This window comes from Argopecten irradians, chromosome 6 (genome assembly GCF_041381155.1).
Source record: "Argopecten irradians isolate NY chromosome 6, Ai_NY, whole genome shotgun sequence".
NCBI classification, from domain to species: Eukaryota; Metazoa; Mollusca; class Bivalvia; order Pectinida; family Pectinidae; genus Argopecten; species Argopecten irradians.
Genome location: NC_091139.1, coordinates 31,708,540 through 31,729,594, shown reverse-complemented (window position 1 = coordinate 31,729,594; position 21,055 = coordinate 31,708,540). Strand labels below are relative to the sequence as shown.

General features: G+C 38.3%; 1 pseudogene; it reads right to left on the bottom strand.

Moving 5' to 3' along the window:
* Positions 1 to 6,890: 6,890 nt before the first annotated feature.
* The window catches only part of LOC138326459 (E3 ubiquitin-protein ligase HECTD3-like), a 32,599-nt pseudogene continuing 18,434 nt past the window's right edge, over positions 6,891 to 21,055 (bottom strand).

Genomic DNA, 21,055 nt, shown 5'->3' with positions numbered 1-21,055 from the left:
TTATTTAGATCATTTATGAGACCTTTATTTAGATCATTTATGTTCCTCGAGATTAATTACCATCTATAAAACAGATGACCAAAATAGTACAGTATTATCCATAAGGTACACAATAGCCAACAATCATAAGATTGTGATAATAAGAAGCGTTTTTACTCAGGTATCTTAAACATGAAAAACTCTACAAACTGAGAAAAATGAAATATTCAATAATCTTAGAATGCCGTTTTCTATTATGTTTTTATAATGTAAAAAATCTTCAATAAATAATACTGTGTATGTTTCATTTTTATTTATTTATTTAATGTTTTCCTAAATAAAAAGTGTTTCTGAACATTTATAAGTAGGATCTTGCTACCATTTTACTCTATCGTGTATGGAACAGTTTACAGTTTAAATTGAAATCAAGGTATGACCCCGTGTTACAAGTTATATTTTGCGTGGTTGTTTAATCACTGTTTACATAACCAAGTTGATCAAACCTGTTGAGGTGTTAGGAATTGAAAACAAATATGCTTAACAAAGTACAATTCAGTAGAAAATCTACAAGTGTGAGAACATATTTATATCACCGAATGTGCATGCCATTATGTTTATTTTGTCAACATCTGTTTACATGTTCTACAACAATATAAGAGTCAATAACAATACCTAAAATTAACAATGATGCATTCACACTTTTGATCACCATGGGTTTGTTCATTATGTTTTTAATGTTTATTTATAGTTTAAGAAGGGGATGATATTTATTTTCTCAAACAAACATAACGTAAACGTAGAAATTTATGCGAGGGAGAATTTACGTTTATACCGTGAATGCCTTTTTAACGCGAATTTCCCCTTTGCGTCAGATTTTGTGTCAAGATATGAATCTAAGAGGTTAACAGTCATGTGTATCACGGAAAAAAAACACGAAATGTTTACACCTGCAAATCGCGAAATTTAACACTCGTGAATATATCCACGCTTATAAGGAAGGAAGCTTTTCTACATTACTATACTTGAAACAAGGGATAAAATCTCTACTGTACAACCGGTATATTCGGGGGTTAAAACTATTGATCTGACACATAACTAGAAAATAAAACTATAAACATATACGATTTCTAAGCCACACCGAAAGAAGTTATATCATTTATCCATCATTTTTTTTTATTTCGTGAATAAAATTTTCGCGTCCATAACTATCTCGCGTGAAGTTATCGTCCTCGCGAAAATAACTGGCTAACGGTAATTTTAGATGCTTTATTGGTGCCATCACAACAACCAACGATATAAGACATAATATGTGTTAAAGAATTAGGATGCTCTATACATGTACATTGGTAATAACATCATTATCTAGGGAAAATAATGCTGTCAAATCCTTAAATCGCGCTCAAAACTACAGAAAAAGTTCGAAATATTAAACACAAATTGACAATTTATATATTGGTGATGAAATGTGTTTACTATTTCGAATCAAAACGGATTTTTTTCTTCAAACTATGGACACAGAAAAAAAAGCAAAACGCCAATGTATTGTAAATTAAAGCGACAACGAACAATCAAGTTTTGTATGAAATCTTCTTCGACGATAATGGTCTGCAAATGTCCAAAAAATCGATTGAAAATATGCCGTCTAAAGAAGCTAGGACATCATCGTGATAATACCTATATATGCTCATATGCAATAGGACAAGCCTTAGCTTGTGATAGAAGTTTGAGATCAACTATTCCATTACACTACACATCTGTCGAGTAAAATATACCAATATTCTAGATATCATTTCCTACGGTTGCCCTCCATTGAAGAATATAAGCACTGCTTTCAAACATTGAGATGACCGCTTCCGGTGTATTCAAGCAGGCGGTAAGTACGCTAGTATTTTAAAGGACAAATAATGCAAAAGTTATCAAAACATTCACAGTTCTGGACTTTTAAATATTTAGAAACCCACATACACAGTTCTAATAAACGATCATATTTTTCAAGTGTATACAACTTCTGCTTATCATATAATCATATTGAAGTTGAAGGAACACATTTACAACAAACATGTATAATTTTACTGAATTTGGCATCGACAGAAAATAAATGTGTCATAGAATTTGAGCGAGTGTGCCGATAAGACTGTCCTAATTTCGACACGAAACATTGGTTGAAAGATGAAAGTATTAGCAAAATAATTGGCATAGTAAACTTCAAGGTTTTTTCCCCCTTTTTTTAATTTTAGATAAATGATATGAAGTATACATGGTCATTTTTCTAAAATATAAGCTGTATTCTGGCTCAGGACATATAGACAAAGGTCCAATTCAGCTTACATTTCAGGCGTCTGGTACTTTAAAGGAATTTTCAAAGGATTCATCTATTCTTCATCCTTGTAAATCAATTTTAAATTACCAATTCTAATATTAAATCATAGCAAAGAAACCAAAACGAAGTGTATCCATAGTAATATATGCATTTTATTGAATGCGTTCAATATTTAAAGATGCTCCACCGCTGACAAATGGTAATTTTCATATATCAAAAACAGCAGTAGACGATTGAGTAATTTTTTTCGATTACAAAAGTTACTTACTTTATACCATTACTAGCATTGAAAAATTTGAGCTTCTAATTTTACGTCAAGATAAACATATTAAAAATAATTAATTGCATCCCGAAAAAATTCCATGGCACTACGTCCTATATGGAATGAAATACTGATTGCGCATGCATCTAAAGCAAAATGAATAATTATGTTTTATTTTTTGTGTTAATTAGACATACATATACACAATTTGACACCAATTACTGTTCAAATGATCAGTGTCATTTATGCTCTGTCGGCGGTGGAGCATCTTTAAATCACATCAACATAGTCATTCGTTTACTTATCACATATACAATACTGTATAAGGATAATTACTAGAATTGTAATTAATTATCATGATTTAGATATCATTGTGTCCCTATATTTCAGAGCTTCTCTGCAATAAATGATATTATCGTATAAATAACAACTTAGGGAATATATACAATTTGTATATCTAAATCTTGACACGCATTAGAAAATATCTTAATTTTTCAATTCTTTAAGAGAATAGTCTATTGAAAAATAGTTTGATTGAATGAATAAGTTTGTGACTAAAAATGTTAGAGCAACTAAACTTGCTGTACCTCAGCATAATTTGATTCCAATCATGCAGGTATGTCATATAATTATAACGTTCATTAATTATCCCAATTGTATGATCCCCAAAAAAGAATTGTTTAATTTAAAATGACAGAGTACAAAATGTATCTACTCAACACACAAGGTTCATATGACTTAGTACTTTTTATGCATCAATCTTCTCAAAGCTTTCACCAAGCACAACAAAAAACATTTCTTTACTCCTGAGCAAAAATAAATTGAAAAAAATAGTAGAAGCAATCAAATATGAGATATCTGGTAAATTTTACTGTTTAAGGTCTGAAGCATATTATACTTTATCCCTTTGTTAATTGTTATACTTGTAACACCCCCTCATATATATAAACTTCCTGTACCCAGGATGAAATTCCAGACACTGTATTTAATAATTAAATGAATTGGTAAATAACTAAATCTATTTTGGCAAAATCAAATTTTAGTGTAAATCAAATCTACCCTGATAAAATCATGGTGAATGGCTAGAAAGAATGACACAGACCATAATATGATAAGCAGCCATACTTTGGCTGAATATTATTAATAAAATGCAAAAATTTGAAAAAAATATCTTACAGATTTATATTACTAAACCTAAAATATCCATGTTAACAGTATAATTACCAAGTCCAAAGAAGCATGTCAGTTTTTAAATTCTGTGATTAAATAGAACTTCAAAATAATAGAGGACCTAGAACGGCACCCTTTGGAACCCCAGCTTCAATAATACCTATTGTTGAAAAAGAGTCATTTACACAAATGTTTTGCTTCCTTTGAAATAAGTAGTTCACGACAATCTATTATATGGAGAGAGCTGTTCTTTATGATTATGAATTTAATGGGGTTGGCAAGTTAACAGATATAGTGTGAGAGTTAAGTGACTGTATGATCGGAGTATGATGAAATAGTAGCTGCTAGGTTACAATATCAGCAGATTTAGAAAATATGGCGCTTCTTCAACAGGTACCATATTTGAAACATTTCATTCAATTACAATCTGGCAATAGTTTTGATTATTTCCAAAAACAAAATGTTGGTCATGGACCGCGTCTGGCAAAAAAAGTGAGTGTAAGCCACACAAATGCATTCTGGTATTGATATTTAAGAGTCAACAGAAAATCCCATATTGATTTTCGGTGTGTGTGTGTTGTGTGTATGTGTGTGTGTGTGTGTGTGTGTGGGGGGGGGGGGGGGGGTAGCTTAAAAAGACCCAATCAGGACATCAAAACATTGGAGCCATTACCAATGCCTCATCATAAGTTGTCAGACTTACAATGAGGCCAATTATTGTGAATATATTCTTACATTAATACATTATGCAACACAAAGTGATTCAAATCAACTGTTCATATCTTACAATTTGGTTTCTTTAATACCACGTTGATCATCTGCAGGTTTAGTAATCTGTAGGGTGATGTTCATAGGACTTCTTGCATTAGTCAATCAAAGTAGTGTCTCCTTTGTAATAAATGATGTGACATAATCTAAGGGAACTTCAGATGTTGACACAACATTAAACCAAGATATTCCAATAAAATGGAATATATTTCCTATTTTCCTATACAGACCACCTCAATGGATTTATGGATCTAAATATAAGATGTATTTGTAGATCTTTTAATTAAATGAAACTATTATCCTCAAAATTTCTGTTGTATTTGTTTTGTTTCATTTTTGGTCATCTGATCGAATCTAACCCGGATACATTTAGCGATGCCTTCACATGTTCAGGTGATGTTAAGTCTAAGGTATGTACAGATGATTTTCATCAGATTGATATGCAACTCCTTTTTTCAATACATTGTACAACATAATTTTTTGCTATAGGCCCAATCCCTTGTAATTACTTAATTATGAATATAGATTTGGTATATATTTTGGCTAATATTGCAGTATTTATATCATCATAGCAAATATTTAAAACTTTGTGAAATATTGACATCACATATAGTTTAACTTGAAAAATTATGCATTTCTTTATATTTATATGAAATAGCAACTAAAATTATTTTAAATACGGTGGCACAGGCGGCTAACGGAAATCATCAATGTTTGAAGATAATAACAGACATATCATAATCTTCATCTACTTGTAAATATCATTGTACTTTTCTTCATCTACTTGTAAATATCATTGTACTTTGAGTAAGAGAAAGAGTTTTCTGATACCCAAGTAATTGAAAAACAATTGAAAATATTACTGTTATAATATATTATGTTAAGTCAATATTAGCTCCATATATCATAAAATGAAATAAAATGTGCATAGCTCAGTTTTTAATTACTTAATATATGACTATAGTCTTGTTTACCTGTAGTAAGCTATGAAGAAATCACAGACATTTGTAGAAGCTATCAATAACTTGAGATATTTGATGTCTATTAATCACAGTTTGTTTAGATATACGTGCGACAGCTTTCCTTATTGTAAGGAAAAGTAACATCACCACAGCTGTGCAATCCTTATTGGCCAGAGATTGTCCCTTTTTGTCAGGTAGATCTGACATCACTATGATCATCTTGCAATGTCCTGTTGTCATCACATCCTATGCTGTTCTCCCCAGAGATTGTCCCTTGTTGTCAGGTAGATCTGACATCACTATGGCTGTATCATCCTTATTGGCCAGAGATTGTCCCTTGTTGTCAGGTAGATCTGACATCACTATGGCTGTGCCATCCTTATTGGCCAGAGATTGTCCCTTGTTGTCAGGTAGATCTGACATCACTATGCTGTATCATCCTTATTGGCAGAGATTGTCCCTTTTGTCAGGTAGATCTACATCACTATGCTGTCATCCTTATTGGCCAGAGATTGTCCCTTGTTGTCAGGTAGATTACATCACTGCTCGTATCACTCACACTTATTGGCCAGAGATTGTCCTTTTGTCAGTAGATCTGTCACTATGGCATCCTTATTGGCCAGAGATTGTCCCTTGTTGTCAGGTAGATCTTACATCACTATGGCTGTGCCATCCTTATTGGCCAGAGATTGTCCCTTGTTGTCAGGTAGATCTGACATCACAATGGCTGTATCATCCTTATTGGCCAGAAATTGTCCCTTTTTGTCAGGTAGATCTTACATCACTATGGCTGTGCCATCCTTATTGGCCAGAGATTGTCCCTTGTTGTCAGGTAGATCTGACATCACTATGGCTGTGCCATCCTTATTGGTCAGAGATTGTCCCTTGTTGTCAGGTAGATCTTACATCACAATGGCTGTATCATCCTTATTGGCCAGAGATTGTCCCTTGTTGTCAGGTAGATCTGACATCACTATGGCTGTATCATCCTTATTGGCCAGAGATTGTCCCTTGTTGTCAGGTAGATCTTACATCACTATGGCTGTATCATCCTTATTGGCCAGAGATTGTCCCTTGTTGTCAGGTAGATCTGACATCACTATGGCTGTATCATCCCTTATTGGCCAGAGATTGTCCCTTGTTGTCAGGTAGATCTGACATCACTATGGCTGTGTCCATCCTTATTGGTTAGAGATTGTCCCTTGTTGTCAGGTAGATCTGACATCACTATGGCTGTATCATCCTTATTGGCCAGAGATTGTCCCTTGTTGTCAGGTAGATCTTACATCACTATGGCTGTATCATCCTTATTGGCAGAGATTGTCCCTTGTTGTCAGGTAGATCTGACATCACTATGGCTGTATCATCCTTATTGGCCAGAGATTGTCCCTTGTTGTCAGGTAGATCTTAACATCACTATGGCTGTGTCATCCTTATTGGCAGAGATTGTCCCTTGTTGTCAGGTAGATCTGACATCACTATGGCTGTATCATCCTTATTGGCCAGAGATTGTCCCTTGTTGTCAGGTAGATCTGACATCACTATGGCTGTATCATCCTTATTGGCCAGAGATTGTCCCTTGTTGTCAGGTAGATCTGACATCACTATGGCTGTATCATCCTTATTGGCCAGAGATTGTCCCTTGTTGTCAGGTAGATCTGACATCACTATGGCTGTATCATCCTTATTGGCCAGAGATTGTCCCTTGTTGTCAGGTAGATCTGACATCACTATGGCTGTGTCATCCTTATTGGTTAGAGATTGTCCCTTGTTGTCAGGTAGATCTGACATCACAATGGCTGTGCCATCCTTATTGGCCAGAGATTGTCCCTTGTTGTCAGGTAGATCTGACATCACTATGGCTGTGCCATCCTTATTGGTCAGAAATTGTCCCTTGTTGTCAGGTAGATCTTACATCACAATGGCTGTATCATCCTTATTGGCCAGAGATTGTCCCTTGTTGTCAGGTAGATCTTACATCACTATGGCTGTATCATCCTTATTCCCCAGATATTGTTTGTCCAGTAAATCAGATATCATATATAACGACCATACAATCCTTATTTGTCATGGAGATTGTCCCTTCTTGATAAGTAGAGACTGTGGTGGTTATGTTGACACATGTGTTGCCGATGGAATAATCATCAGATTTTGAAATATGGCCGTAATGTTGAGACCTTATTCATCCCATGGATTCACATCAGCATCCATGTCCATACAATTGTAAGAGGCATACCTAAGTTTCTCCTCTGCAATCTTGGCACTTCAAAAAATAGAAATTATTCATTTAAATAATAACGTGAACTCTGGCCTCCTGTCATGATAAATTAAATATAAATTATGAATAATTACTATTAAATTAATAACTATGAATATTCTTTTAATTCTTAACTACAGATGTACTAGGTCTTAGGTCATAAAGAATTTTGAATTTTATGAAATTGACACAATAAAACATTCCAAAATATAAAGATGATTTTATTTCTTAACAATATATCAGACTGTAGTGAAAGTAGCCAGCACATACAGTATACAAGACTTACAACTACACCTAGAAGTTATGGTACAGAAATAACTACATTTGTATTAAAATTGTTCATGGTAGAGCAATTATGTGCACGTAACTTACTTTTCATATTTAATGGCCATTAGAATATTACAATAACCAAAGTGATGTGGCTGGTTGTTTTTCCTCTTTTTTTTTGTGGTTTTTGTATTAAAAACACTAAATTAACATACCAGAAATTGAACGTCCTTGAAAACAATTTCACGCCTGAATAATTTTCTAGTCCATCCATCAACATGTATACATACCTTGTGTAGTTTGGTAAATATAGAATATTAGCACATGTCGATGACTCCGGTAAACAGTCAACTGAATCCCTGTAAAATAATACACTAGTTGGTTGGTTGGGATTGATTAAAGTTCTATTGACAGTTAAGGTAATTTACTAACGGCCTCCCATGTCAGCAATGTGTTGCACGTTGTGGGAGATTGCAGTGTATTCTTGTTGTGTTATCTTGTACATGTAATACTGAAGCATGTAGCCAAATGCACCATCTACACTATTAATAGAACATTCTATTGAATTTTTAAATCCGTGAAAGCTATTCTTGGCAAAGTTGTTTTGAAATGGAAATAACAAAATTCAGAAGATGGCAAAGAAAGTTGGTATACAGTATATACACTTATTTAACAATTTATGTTGTAATTTATTTCAAAACATAAGTAAAGACAAATACACATAGAATTACTATATATTATTTTATAATAAATATTTATTGTTACAATGTTGTTTACATTTATTTCACTAGCTAAAGACAAATAAACACAAATGTAAGGGACGGCATCCATGTATGCGGTGTGTTGTGTGTATGTTGTGCGAGGTGAAGCGTACTGGGAGACTGCGGTTTGTTCGCTGCTGTGTCTTCTTGTATAGTGGAACTGTTGCCCGTTTTATATAGTGCTATATCGATATCACTGAAGCATGCTGCACGAAGACACCAAGCAACACACCCCACCGGTCACATTATACTGACAACGGACGAACTCAGGTCGTCCCAACTCCCTGTATGCTGAACGCTAAACAGGAGCAGCAGAAACTACCATTTTATAGACGTTTGGTGTGTCTCGGCCAGGGGACACAGAACCCAGAGCCTTCCTCAAGGGGGCGAACGCTCAAATCAAGGCCAAAAGTGAGGCGGTGCCAAGGGACAGGCATTAGAAAAGATAAAGTCAGTTAGGAAGAAGAGAAAAGACAAGATCCTAAATTTAGTCGCCTTTTACGATCATGCAATAGGGGCAGCAGGTACAATTCTAACGAATGGAAGTGTTTAAATTATGGTTTAAATGCTTACCCTTTCCCTGAAGATATGTGGACTGGAGCAGGGAGACGCCGTCGTCCTGTCACAAATCGAAGGAAGCGGCTACGATCCTCGTTAGAAAAGACTTTCAGCGCTTCCCACATGTATTTCACTCTTGTGTCCGTCTCCTCAACATCATCATAGCGAACTGTGGAATAATAAACACATATATTGATATGGTACAATTTACAGAAACATGAAAAGACTTAAATTGATAAAGAAGACGGTTTATTTTTGTTTCCTGTATGTGTCCTATTAAAAAAATCAAAATTGGACTTGCCAGATTTTTAATATTGAGAAAAGCTAGAGTCACTCAAGGTTCAAGCGACATTTAGTACCTATAGGTTTAGAACATGCAATAAAAAGGTTTGGCATTTACATATCATGACACCTTATTTTCTTGGCAAACTCTCCCCTCTTATTACAATTAAGGAATTGCATTAATAATTGTGATAACAAACTAATTCATGGAATTTATAGCCCCCGCCTTCGTTAATCAAAGGACCATAATTCAGCCAAATAGGGTCAAATCAAAGTGCCAATTAAACTTGGCCTTAAGCCCGAGACATTTAACCATGTTACTAATTTTCGAGAAAATCCAGTAATATTTGCGAGAGTTATTATTTAAAACGGAGACAGCCGAAAATGCTGTTTTTTGTTAATCAAAGGGCCATAACTCAGCCAAATAGGGTCCGATCAAAGTGCCAAGCAAACTCATCCAAACCCTTGGCATATTTAACCATGTGACCAAGTTACAAAAAATTTGTGGCAGTTATTGCGCAGAAACCAAACATTATAGACAAACAGACCCAAATTAATATCCCCTGTTTCAGTAAAAGCAGGGGATAATTAGTTATTTAGCTACAAAAATGAAACTTTTATTATGGGAGGACATGTATTACAGTATGGTATCTTTTCAATGCAACAGATATGACCAAACCCACTGGAACGTTTCAGGTCCTCCAAAGAGATTTCTGGGTCACCACTGATTCTGTGTTCCAACTCCTGCCAGGTCATAAGGTCAAGGACAGCCTGAGGAACTACCTTTAATAGGCCTTTCCTTATTGCCTCTAACTACAACAGATACCAATCAAATATATACAGTTTCAAAACATATGCCAATGTATATGTAGTTCAAATTTACAATAAGTTACCTCTGTGTAACTATAAAAGTGAGCTATATTAATTAGAAGAATCATAATTACTGTACATCAAAGTTATTTACTAAATTAAATTAGGGCCAGTTTTTCCACAGTCAGTCAGCAATTTTTGTACATAAGTGATTATCTTTTCATATGATTTAAAGGGAAACAAACTAACTAAAATGATTCTTAAATATATTTTTGAGAGTTTCTCAATGCAATCATTTTTTAATTTAAAAGTTAGCATAACATAATCTCAAGAATTCCTTTGAAAAAAGAACCTGAAATGTAGATATGACGTATAATAGTTTGCAACTTCCCAAAACCGAACCTTCTCAAAACCGATCGCCTCTAGAAACCGAACATGGATGTCATGTACGGAATGAATTCCTCTTTATTAATAGTGTATATAAAACTTCTCAAAACCAATCCCTCCCAATTCCGAATACCGGACCGATTTTGAGATCGGAATAGTCAAATGTAACTAAAATACACTTCTGAAAACCTGCCTTACCTTAGCGACACCGAACTGATCATGATCAACCGGCCGTGAAATACACACGTACCTGTATCATAGTTGTCGCATGCCATGTCCTGGGGCATGTATACAGATGTGAAGGCTATAGGTACATGGTAATTATACCCGAGATGGTGGTGTAATTATTTACTCATGTCTATTGTTTAGATATGTAACGAAGGTCTACCACGTGCACGCGGTTTGTTTACTGTAGAAAAACAAGCAGAGTTAGTAATACAGAGAAAGTTTCGTATTCAAATCACACGGGTTTTTTATTTACATATGTAGTTGTTGAATAACGTAAATTATCTGTATGAAGAAGCCGAAGTCATGTATTGTTTTAGAAAATGACTATCATAATGACCGGCTTCGACTGATCATCGTGTAATTAGACCATATAATTTGATTCTTGACGTAACCGGAAGCGATCGGCCGTATGTAGGTTAGTGCAGACGAGAACATCCCCAAGAACATTCACGCAACTAAATAACTTAAAGGCCCACTACCTTTACGGAGCAAAATAAAAAGGTGTCTGAAAAAAAATTTATAACATTCAGAAAACATATGAGGCCTAAGATGAGGTTACAACACCAAAACATATGCAAGATTTCTTGCGTAACATAAGGGAAAGTCATTTCGCTGTATCCGTCTGCGCAGTGATCACTACCGCTGGTTAAGACGACCCGCGTTAATGCCAAATAATACGTGTAGTATTAACGGTAAGTTTTACCGATCTGAATACAGGTTCATTGTTTCTTTTCTTTTCTGAAGGAATTTTAATATTAACCTCTAAATCCACTAATGGGCCCCACCCCTCCTGCCCCCTGGGGGTCAGAGCCAAAATTTATACAAGTTCTGTTCCCCTTCCACAAAGGATGTTTCTGGCCAAATTTGGTTACAATCCATGCAGAACTCTATGAGAAGTAGCGATTTAAAGGATTTACCTCTATTTCCCCTATTGGGCCCCACCCCTCCTGCCCCCAGGGGATCAGAGCCAAAATTTATACAAATTATGTTCCCCTTCCCCCAAGGATGTTTGTGGCCAAATTTGGTTACAATCCATGCAGATCTCTAGGACAAGTAGCGATTGATAGGATTTACCTCTCTTTCCCCTATTGGGCCCCACCCCTCCTGCCCCCAGAGGGCCAGAGCCAAAATTTATACAAGTTCTGTTCTCCTAACCCCAAGGATGTTTGTGGCCAAATTTAGTTACAATCCATACAAAACTCTAGGACAATTAAGTAGCAATTTATAGAATTTACCTATAATTCCCCTATTGGGCCCCGCCCCTCCTGCCCCGGGGACCAGAGCCAAAATTTATACAAACTCAGTTCTTATTCTCCCAAGGATATTTCTGGCCAAATTTGGTTACATTCCATGCAGAACTCTATGACTAGTAGCGAATTAAAGGATTTACCTCTATTTCCCCTATTGGGCCCCACCCCTCCAGCCCCCGGGGGGCCAGAGCCAAAATTTATACAAGTTCTGTTCCCCTTCCCCCAAGTATCTTTGTGGCCAAATTTGGTTACAATCCATGTAGAACTCTATGACAAGTAACGATTTAAAGGATTTACCTCTATTTCCCCTATTGGGCCCCGCCCCTCCTGCCCCCGGGGGGGTCAGAGCCAAAATTTATACAAGTTCTGTTCCCCTTCCCCCAAGGATGTTTGTGGCAAAAGTTAGTTACAATCCATGTAGAACTCTATGACTAGTAGCGATTTAAAGGATTTACCTCTATTTCCCCTATTGGGCCCCGCCCCTCCTGCCCCTGGGGGGTCAGAGCCAAAATTTATACAAGTTCTGTTCCCCTTCCCCCAAGGATGTTTGTGGCCAAATTTTGTTACATTCCATTCAGAACTCTATGACAAGTAGCGATTTAAAGGATTTACCTATATTTCCCCTATTGGGCCCCGCCCCTCCTGCCCCCGGGGGGGTCAGAGCCAAAATTTATACAAGTTCTGTTCCCCTTCCCCCAAGGATGTTTGTGACAAAATTTAGTTACAATCCATGTAGAACTCTATGACTAGTAGCGATTTAAAGGATTTACCTCTATTTCCCCTATTGGGCCCCGCCCCTCCTGCCCCCGGGGGGTCAGAGCCAAAATTTATACAAGTTCTGTTCCCCCTATTCCCACAAGGATGTTTGTGGCAAAAATTTGGTTACAATCCATGTAGAACTCTATGACTAGTAGCGATTTAAAGGATTTACCTCTATTTCCCCTATTGGGCCCGCCCCTCCTGCCCCCGGGGGATCAGAGCCAAAATTTATACAAGTTCTGTTCCCCTTCCCCCAAGGATGTTTGTGGCCAAATTTTGTTACATTCCATTCAGAACTCTATGACAAGTAGCGATTTAAAGGATTTACCTCTATTTCCCCTATTGGGCCCCGCCCCTCCTGCCCCCGGGGGTCAGAGCCAAAATTTATACAAGTTCTGTTCCCCTTCCCCCAAGGATGTTTGTGGCCAAATTTGGTTACAATCCATGCAGAACTCTAGGACAAGTAGCGATTGATAGAATTTACCTCTATTTCCCCTATTGGGCCCCGCCCCTCCTGCCCCCTGAGGGTCAGAGCCAAAATTTATACAAGTTCTGTTCTCCTACCCCCAAGGATGTTTGTGGCCAAATTTAGTTACAATCCATACAAAACTCTAGGACAATTAAGTAGCAATTTATAGAATTTACCTATAATTCCCCTATTGGGCCCCGCCCCTCCTGCCCCCGGGGACCAGAGCCAAAATTTATACAAACTCAGTTCTTATTCTCCCAAGGATATTTCTGGCCAAATTTGGTTACATTCCATGCAGAACTCTATGACTAGTAGCGAATTGAAGGATTTACCTCTATTTCCCCTATTGGGCCCCACCCCTCCAGCCCCCGGGGGGCCAGAGCCAAAATTTATACAAGTTCTGTTCCCCTTCCCCCAAGTATGTTTGTGGCCAAATTTGGTTACAATCCATGTAGAACTCTATGACAAGTAACGATTTAAAGGATTTACCTCTATTTCCCCTATTGGGCCCCGCCCCTCCTGCCCCCGGGGGGGTCAGAGCCAAAATTTATACAAGTTCTGTTCCCCTTCCCCCAAGGATGTTTGTGGCAAAATTTGGTTACAATCCATGTAGAACTCTATGACTAGTAGCGATTTAAAGGATTTACCTCTATTTCCCCTATTGGGCCCCGCCCCTCCTGCCCCCGGGGGGTCAGAGCCAAAATTTATACAAGTTCTGTTCCCCTTCCCCCAAGGATGTTTGTGGCCAAATTTTGTTACATTCCATTCAGAACTCTATGACAAGTAGCGATTTAAAGGATTTACCTATATTTCCCCTATTGGGCCCCGCCCCTCCTGCCCCCGGGGGGTCAGAGCAAATATTTATACAAGTTCTGTTCCCCTTCCCCCAAGGATGTTTGTGGCAAAATTTAGTTACAATCCATGTAGAACTCTATGACTAGTAGCGATTTAAAGGATTTACCTCTATTTCCCCTATTGGGCCCCGCCCCTCCTGCCCCCGGGGGGTCAGAGCCAAAATTTATACAAGTTCTGTTCCCCTTCCCCCAAGGATGTTTGTGGCCAAATTTAGTTACAATCCATGTAGAACTCTATGACAAGTAGCGATTTAAAGGATTTACCTCTATTTCCCCTATTGGGCCCCGCCCCTCCTGCCCCCGGGGGGTCAGAGCCAAAATTTATACAAGTTCTGTTCCCCTTCCCCCAAAGATGTTTGTGGCCAAATTTTGTTACATTCCATTCAGAACTCTATAACAAGTAGCGATTTAAAGGATTTACCTATATTTCCCCTATTGGGCCCCGCCCCTCCTGCCCCCGGGGTGTCAGAGCCAAAATTTATACAAGTTCTGTTCCCCTTCCCCCAAGGATGTTTGTGGCCAAATTTGGTTACAATCCATGTAGAACTCTATGACAAGTAGCGATTTAAAGGATTTACCTCATATTTCCCCTATTGGGCCCCGCCCCTCCTGCCCCCGGGGGGTCAGAGCCAAAATTTATACAAATTCTGTTCCCCTTCCCCCAAGGATGTTTGTGGCCAAATTTGGTTACAATCCATGCAGAACTCTATGACTAGTAGCGATTTAAAGGATTTACCTCTATTTCCCCTATTGGGCCCCGCCCCTCCTGCCCCTGGGGGGTCAGAGCCAAAATTTATACAAGTTCTGTTCCCCTTCCCCTAAGGATGTTTGTGGCCAAATTTTGTTACATTCCATTCAGAACTCTATGACAAGTAGCGATTTAAAGGATTTACCTATATTTCCCCTATTGGGCCCCGCCCCTCCTGCCCCCGGGGGGGTCAGAGCAAAATATTTATACAAGTTCTGTTCCCCTTCCCCCAAGGATGTTTGTGACCAAATTTAGTTACAATCCATGTAGAACTCTATGACTAGTAGCGATTTAAAGGATTTACCTCTATTTCCCCTATTGGGCCCCGCCCCTCCTGCCCCCGGGGGGTCAGAGCCAAAATTTATACAAGTTCTGTTCCCCTTCCCCCAAGGATGTTTGTGGCAAAATTTGGTTACAATCCATGTAGAACTCTATGACTAGTAGCGATTTAAAGGATTTACCTCTATTTCCCCTATTGGGCCCCGCCCCTCCTGCCCCCGGGGGGTCAGAGCCAAAATTTATACAAGTTCTGTTCCCCTTCCCCCAAGGATGTTTGTGGCCAAATTTTGTTACATTCCATTCAGAACTCTATGACAAGTAGCGATTTAAAGGATTTACCTCTATTTCCCCTATTGGGCCCCGCCCCTCCTGCCCCCAGGGGTGTCAGAGCCAAAATTTATACAAGTTCTGTTCCCCTTCCCCCAAGGATGTTTGTGGCCAAATTTGGTTACAATCCATGCAGAACTCTAGGACAAGTAGCGATTGATAGAATTTACCTCTATTTCCCCTATTGGGCCCCGCCCCTCCTGCCCCCTGAGGGTCAGAGCCAAAATTTATACAAGTTCTGTTCTCCTACCCCCAAGGATGTTTGTGGCCAAATTTAGTTACAATCCATACAAAACTCTAGGACAATTAAGTAGCAATTTATAGAATTTACCTATAATTCCCCTATTGGGCCCCGCCCCTCCTGCCCCGGGGACCAGAGCCAAAATTTATACAAAATCAGTTCTTATTCTCCCAAGGATATTTCTGGCCAAATTTGGTTACATTCCATGCAGAACTCTATGACTAGTAGCGATTTAAAGGATTTACCTCTATTTCCCCTATTGGGCCCCGCCCCTCCTGCCCCCGGGGGGTCAGAGCCAAAATTTATACAAGTTCTGTTCCCCTTCCCCCAAGGATGTTTGTGGCCAAATTTGGTTACAATCCATGTAGAACTCTATGACAAGTAGCGATTTAAAGGATTTACCTCTATTTCCCCTATTGGGCCCCGCCCCCCCCTGCCCCCGGGGGGGTCAGAGCCAAAATTTATACAAGTTCTGTTCCCCTTCCCCAAAGGATGTTTGTGGCAAAATTTAGTTACAATCCATGTAGAACTCTATGACTAGTAGCGATTTAAAGGATTTACCTCTATTTCCCCTATTGGGCCCCGCCCCTCCTGCCCCTGGGGGGTCAGAGCCAAAATTTATACAAGTTCTGTTCCCCTTCCCCTCAAGGATGTTTGTGGCCAAATTTTGTTACATTCCATTCAGAACTCTATGACAAGTAGCGATTTAAAGGATTTACCTATATTTCCCCTATTGGGCCCCGTCCCTCCTGCCCCCGGGGGGGTCAGAGCAAAAATTTATACAAGTTCTGTTCCCCTTCCCCAAGGATGTTTGTGACCAAATTTAGTTACAATCCATGTAGAACTCTATGACTAGTAGCGATTTAAAGGATTTACCTCTATTTCCCCCTATTGGGCCCCGCCCCTCCTGCCCCCGGGGGGTCAGAGCCAAAATTTATACAAGTTCTGTTCCCTTCTCCCAAGGATGTTTGTGGCAAAATTTAGTTACAATCCATGTAGAACTCTATGACTAGTAGCGATTTAAAGGATTTACCTCTATTTCCCCTATTGGGCCCCGCCCCTCCTGCCCCCGGGGGGTCAGAGCCAAAATTTATACAAGTTCTGTTCCCCTTCCCCCAAAGATGTTTTGTGGCCAAATTTTGTTACATTCCATTCAGAACTCTATAACAAGTAGCGATTTAAAGGATTTACCTATATTTCCCCTATTGGGCCCCGCCCCTCCTGCCCCCGGGGTGTCAGAGCCAAAATTTATAACAAGTTCTGTTCCCCTTCCCCCAAGGATGTTTGTGGCCAAATTTGGTTACAATCCATGTAGAACTCTATGACAAGTAGCGATTTAAAGGATTTACCTATATTTCCCCTATTGGGCCCCGCCCCTCCTGCCCCCGGGTGTCAGAGCCAAAATTTATACAAGTTCTGTTCCCCCTCCCCCAAGGATGTTTGTGGCCAAATTTGGTTACAACCCATGCAGAACTCTATGACTAGTAGCGATTTAAAGGAAATGTTGACGGACAGACGGACGGACGGACGGACGACGGACGGACGGACGACGGACGACGGACGCCGCGCCATGACATAAGCTCACCAGCCCTTCGGGCCAGGTGAGCTAAAAATTAAAAGCTGTTTTGGAAAGGTAGTGGGCCTTTAACTACGTTTATAAGCGGTAACAAAGTCAAGATTGTTGTAATCCATTCCTTTTAAACGTATGATTATCTCTTTTGTGATATCATTCACAATTAATATATCGTTCGGGTTTTTAATGAACCCAAGGCATACATGCGGTACACTATTGTAAAAAACGACCCTCCGATCGAATAAATCCAGATTCATAATGATCGGTATTTGGTTTCACTTCTCCAAACCGAACCCTCTCTAAAACCGGCCGAAATTATATGTACCGTACCATGATTGGGTTTCGGGAGGTTCCACTGTAGTTAACTTAACAACTGACAGAAGACATTCAATTACCTGCTCGTCTGACTCTGACCATGCGTACATTCTCACTTTATCACAGTATATCCTTGCGGTCCTCGTACATTAAGTCTAAAGATTTCCTCTGTCGTCTGTCTTCATCAGAACCACTGAACCATCACTCAGAACAGTGCTCCATGTCCGTCCAAGGATTAGGAACTTTTCTTTTTCTATAGTCTCCATATTGTCTATCAGTGTCACCTAAAACCATATTCACAATAACAAATCAAACACAAGGTGTAGAAGGTCTTTCAGCTCACCTGACAATTTTTATAGTTCCTACCTTTTTAAAAGTGAAATTGTAGGTGGAATGGAAAACTGGAAAATATGTCAGCTTTACAACCTGTATTTTTAAATATAATCTACAAAGCATTTTTACAAAAACAAACACTTCATTATAAGTACAGTGGTTCAGTGAAAATTAAGAAAACCAACAGAAATATCTAGCCATCTGGATGGTTGGATCTTATACAAAAGTTAACAAAATCAGATGGGGTAAGAAAAATTGCTAATAGCAGATATGGTGATGCTACTAAAATAACATAAATCTGGACAATCACATATTTTCTAGCCATACCATAGCATAGAAATTTTGTTTTTAATATCCCTGTTAATGCTATCCTAAACAAGAATGAAAAACATTCTGCTGATTTTTGTAGCATTTCAATATATCATTGCCTACACTAGATAGAACTGTGACAGGACTAATTTGTATTCTTCATCAACCTCTGCTGAATCAACGGGGTTGAAAGTTTCTGGACCCTGACACTGTCTCTCCAGACTAAACCTTTCCATACAAATGATGGAAAAGCAAGGAATCTGAAAAGAAAAGAGAATAATTTAAAAAAAAACATTACCATATCCCAAATATTCCAACAAGTTGCTAAACCATTCACTGATCTGTTGAACGTTTATGGAACGAACGGATTGATAAATTTCCATGTTGATAAAATGTAGAGATTAAGATCAAATAAAAGTGGGAGGAAGTGTTATACATTACTAGGCTCCCATACCAGGTTAATCTTTGCCACGAAAGACAAGGCATCACCATAAGGCTGACGCGATCCACTCGTGACTTGGGGAACTCCTTACAGCCTGGGTTTGAGGATATATACACTCCTTTGTTAGATTGGCGTCATCACGCAACTTGAATATTTAATAAAAGTCATTTAAAATCAAATTATTACATAGGTACTATAATATTACCTTAAATTTTAGGACTTTATTCCACAAGTGTACTCGAGTTTACTTAATTTTTATATCTCGCCATTTTTGTGACAAAGGCAAAAGCTTACTAAAAAGCAATAAAATGAAGGTAAACTGTTTCAAAAACTCACATAAATATTTTATATTTTTTTTTTTTAGGGCATTCTTTACCAATTATATAAAACATACTTGATACTAGACTAAATGACCAAGATTCTAAATTTGGAAGGGAATTTCCTTTGAAATTAATCCTGTGCAACGGAATTGTAAATGATATTCATTAACTCAGAGATTAAGTTCTGGAGTTTACTTTGTTAAGGAATTAAATCACATTGTGATAAAGAAATCTGGTTAACAGTATATTCATATATAAATGATTATGGAATGGATATTCAACCAAAAAAAAATACAAAACTTTCTTCAACTATGATAAAATTTATGAATTTCTTTAATGCTGAAGATGGGAGTGTTTACCTGATTAGGAGCGCGGATAGAGCAGAAGGCAGAGGTAGTGGTTTTGTCTGATGGCCATTGGCAGCATTATCTTCGAGCGAGATTCTGATAGACTGTCCCTGAATCCTCCTCCCTGGTCTATCACCCCCTCCGACATAAACTTACACTCCCACCACTGCTCAAACCGCGACGTCCATCTACAAATGAACCAAAAACATTAAGTTCTACATAAACTTACACTCCCACCACTGCTCAAACCGCGACGTCCATCAACAAATGAACCAAAAACCATAAAACCATTAAGTTCTACATAAACTTACTCTCCCACCACTGCTCAAACCGTGACGTCCATCTACAAATTAACCAAAAACATTAAGTTATACATAAACTTACACTCCCACCACTGCTCAAACCGCGACGTCCATCTACAAATGAACCAAAAACATTAAGTTCTACATAAACTTACACTCCCACCACTGCTCAAAACCGCGACATCCATCTACAAATGAACCAAAAACATTAAGTTATACATAAACTTACACTCCCACCACTGCTCAAACCGCGACATCCATCTACAAATGAACCAAAAACCATAAAACCATTAAGTTCTACATAAACTTATTCTCCCACCACTGCTCAAAACCGCGACATCCATCTACAAATTAACAAAAAACATTAAGTTATACATAAACTTACACTCCCACCACTGCTCAAACCGTGACCTCCATCTACAAATGAACCAAAAACCATTTACACCCGGTCCACCCCAACTGCGAATGATAAATATTATGAAGTTCCTTACCGTCAATCGATTGATTTAGTAACACAGCGAGAAATTCACTGTACCGTGTAGCGATAAACGCTAACACTCTACCTGACCTACACAACGAGGCTATTTTTAGACTCGAGTACTGTCGCCAAATCCACAGGTAAACTGGTACAAGGATGCTACGCTCGGCCTCTCATCCACCTTAACGAAACTGAATGGCTAGTTAGCTTAACCCGATCTATATATCATCAACAATGCGTCTGTATTCTACCTTAAAAACAAAACAAATATTCTACAAATTGCATAATAAAATTCACTTGACTAGTATTTCTTTATTTAGATATTTTAACAAATCATCATATTTCTAGTAAAACTGCATATGAAACTCCTTATAGATCTAGCTATGCTCATTACGTTAGGGAACCGCCATAACATGTCCCGGCTGCAGGCCGTTGCGACAAAAAGTCAAAACACAAAACGTGGGATTTATAAGACGAGTCCTAAACTGTCCCTACTATTTAGGAGTTTCAATAAGTGGTTTGTATATTATTATACAGCAAAACTGACAAGCTAGACAGGTTAGTGGCATTTTAACCGTACTGTTATATATAATAAGCCATCAGCTTGGATCTGGTGCCGTACAGATAGTGAGTTCACTCACGATGTGATTATTGCAAGCCAACGTAAATGCTATCGGAATGCTCTTTAAAGTTTGTTA